The sequence below is a fragment of the Haliaeetus leucocephalus genome, unplaced genomic scaffold, assembly GCF_000737465.1.
Source record: "Haliaeetus leucocephalus isolate CR32 unplaced genomic scaffold, Haliaeetus_leucocephalus-4.0 Scaffold1000, whole genome shotgun sequence".
Taxonomy (NCBI): Eukaryota; Metazoa; Chordata; class Aves; order Accipitriformes; family Accipitridae; genus Haliaeetus; species Haliaeetus leucocephalus.
In genome coordinates, this window is record NW_010973436.1 from 1,779,102 (window position 1) to 1,782,606 (window position 3,505).

Genomic DNA, 3,505 nt, shown 5'->3' on the forward strand with positions numbered 1-3,505 from the left:
GCCCACTTCCCCCACTCCACAGCCAGTCACGTGCGCCCTCCCATCCACTTCGTTAACCCTCTAATCCCAGTTCCCCCCCACCCCACCCCAGCCCCGAGGTCCCCTTCCCGAGTGGGTCGGACCAGAGCAGCGGTCCCCCGCCATCCTCGAGGCTGGGGCCGTGGGGGGAGTCCTGCTCCTCCCCTCCCAGCGCTCCCAGTGTCTCCCAGCTACAGGAAATGCCCAGGGCCCTTCCTTGATTTAAAGCTTCATCCCCAACTGCTACAAGCAGCTGAAAATCCCAGGCAGGGGGAGAAAGTTCCATTTTTCAGACACCCTCTGGATTTTTTTTTCCCCTTCCCAAGCTGTACCAAACCCATATGCAGCCTTTCCCCACCCAAGGCCGGGGCTGAGGCCTGGGCAGCTCGGTTCAGGAATGATGGTGACCCTGGGACACAGGATCCAGGATCCCACAGGGCCATGTCTGCCCTTGGAGCAGGCGCTGGGCTCTGCTGGCATGGGTAGTGTTTGCTCCCAGCACCGAGGAGGTCCTGTCCTGCTCCCTGCATGTCCCTGCCCCTGGTCCCACACCCCAGGACATGGGTCCCCCCATCCTCAGCAGCCTGGCTTTGGCTTTTGCAGCGGGTGCCAGCGTTGGGGCAGAGCGGATCAGAGCTTGCCTGGATTTTTTTTTTTCGATCGTCTCGCCTCCTTTTTTGCTCCTCTGCATCCATCCGCTTTGGAGTTGCTTCGGCTGTTCCCCAGGACCGGGAGTTTGGCTTGGTGAAGGGGGGGCTTACACAGCTTTGGGGGTGTTTATGTGCAAAACGATGGGGCAGGTTTGGCAATTCAAAGGCTCGGTGTCAGAGAGAGAGGGGATTAAAAACGGGCACGGAGAAACGAGGAGATATCTGGGCTGAAGGGTGATGTTTTATGCCTCCATTTGCTGTTTTCCCCTACGCACAACACAGACCGCGGCTTTTAACTCATCCTACGGCATCGCTCCTTGCTCTAGGTCTAGGGAAAAAATAACCTGCAGGTATCGGGGCTGCAGGGCAGGGGATGAACTGCATGGGAGCAGCAAAAAGAGGCGGAGAAGGACCAGGCGGATCACAGCCGTGTGATGTTAAGTAGCGGAACAACAGGATAACGCTGACCATTAAATAACATTATGCAGCATGCTATCACTTTTATTGGCAGTGCTGGGGCAGTACTTTGTTATCCCAGGCACGGTGCAAATCTGGAATCACAAGACAACCACGTTTCAAAGAGCTTATGATAAAAATATAATGTAACCCCTATGTCTTGGCAGCAGTTGCAGGATTGATATGACATTGTCGGGTCGTTGCAAAAACCCCTGTTATCGCAGGAGCGGCGGGTTTGTGGCATGTGGTATAAATCACGGCTGGATTTTCCAGTCCCTGGTCAGGGAAACTACATTTGCAAGAAAAATAGTAGCTGGGTTGCGATCCTGAGCTCAGACTTATCCTGGCAGGGAGTCCTGCGAGGAGCTGGCTCTGTGAACGGGGGTCTGAGCGTGCGGTGCCCCCTCCTTGCCCACCCTTTAAAATGCCCATGACGGCTCCCTCTGAATCTCGCATCCCGCAGCGTTCCCCAACACTTTTCCTTCGCAGCAGCTGGAGCTGTCGAGATTTTTCCCTGTTTGACTGTCCACAGCTCACTGCGTGTTGTAAATTATTGCTAAATAGGGACTATAAGTCCTCTGGCATGCAAGAAGTCATTAAATGTTATTAAACATAGCATAACTCCTGTAAAAGCTTATTAGTTTCAACGTACCTCTCCCAGTTTTACTGCTGGCATTTAAAGGATTTTAATAGCAGAGGGATGAGTCTACCCATGTGTGCCCATGGTGCAGAGGGGGACGGACAGGCTAGTTTGGGATGTGCTGGTTTTCCAGGTTGGAGCCATCACTGGGACCCTCCTGGGCAGGTGGAAGAGGTCTTGGGAACATGAGAGTTGGGGTATTTGGGAGCTGAAGGCAGTGTGAGCAGAGGTTTGTGAGCTCTTTTGGATATTTGTGGTGTTGGTGTTGGTTCGTGGAGCTGCTGAGGGGTTTGGTCCCTCCAGGGAGCAGGGCTGAGGACCAGGACTCCTGGGGTCTCCTTCTGAACCTGCCACCAACCCTCTGCCCTGGCTTTTCTTGTGTGTAGAGCCACACCAGGATGCCTCATCCTCCTGGCTTGGTGGATGGATGTGTTGGGTGCTTTGAGATCAGGGGCAAAGGCTGCTGGGGGAGAGCAAGGTGGGTGCCTCTTCTTAGGGCTCTCCTTGGGGGACCAGGGCTCTGCCCCTTGCACCATGGATGGGTGCCGCTGTGGGACTGACTGGGAGAGGGAGGGGACTGGGACCATGGGCTCGCTGAGGTTCATTTGTCACAAACCAGATTATCTATGGGCAAAGGATGATCCCAACAAGCTCCTTGGCTGAAAGGCTTCCAGCAGAAACTTTTCACAATGTCACAGCATCCGGCTCTGGCATCTCTGCAAGGGGAAGTGCTGCTGGGTTGGCTCTTGGATTGAAATGACCCTTTGTGGCCCCATTTTAATTGCATCTACCACCAAACGAGCCACGGCAAGAAAGCCACCAAGTGCAGTGGGAGGACTCCAGCGGGATGCTCTGTGGGCAAACGTTTTCTGTCTTCAGTTTCTCTCTTGCTTCGGGGGGGGGGATGGTCCCCCCCCCCCCCTTTGCATCCCATTGGCTTTCCCGACTGTCTCCAACCATCCCAGAGAGCTGCCTCACCTCCCCTGGGATCACGAGATGTCACTGAAGAGCTCGGCAGGAGGCTGGGAGGGTTTGCATAGCTCTGTGGTTTGTATGAACGCCCCTGCACAGCCGAGACTTTGCAATGTTACCCAGAGCCTTGGAAATGCTGGCGAGGCACGGAGCAATGCCTAACACACAGGACTGGGAATGGGCTTCTCCTTCTCCAAGGACATGCTTTCCTTCCCAGCCTGAGGGTCGAGCAATGGGCAGCAGAGGTGAGGACCAGCAGTTGTGGTCCAGCCCATGGGTGTTTTCTCAAGAGGGTTGATTCTTGTTTTTTTCCTCTGCGATCTACAGTTTGGGAAGAAACCCTGTTCCTGGGAGCCTGCTAAGAAAAAGCTATGGCTTCCTCTGGAAAGCAGGGAGGCAGCTCAGCTCAGCGTGGCTCTGGCACGTGAGCTTCAAGGTCAAGGCAGAAGGGACAGAATCTGGGGACAATTGTCCTCCTGATGACACTATTAGACACCAAAGCTCTCCCCAGCCTGTAGCGTCCCCAGCTGTGTTGGGTGACTGCTGAGCAAGCTTGGACCAGGGCTTGGAGGTCGTTCTCCAGCTCTGCTGCTCCTCTCCGTGCCCAGGCCAGGACCTCAGCCTGGAGAAAAACACCACGTGTCGACAAAAGGAGGTGGGATGATACAACAAAGGCCATTCCCTCTGTCCTTTGCAAGGACATGCATTTTGAGGAAACCCAGGAGGTTCTTCCCTCACCCGAGGAAGATGTGGGACTCAGTCAGCCACG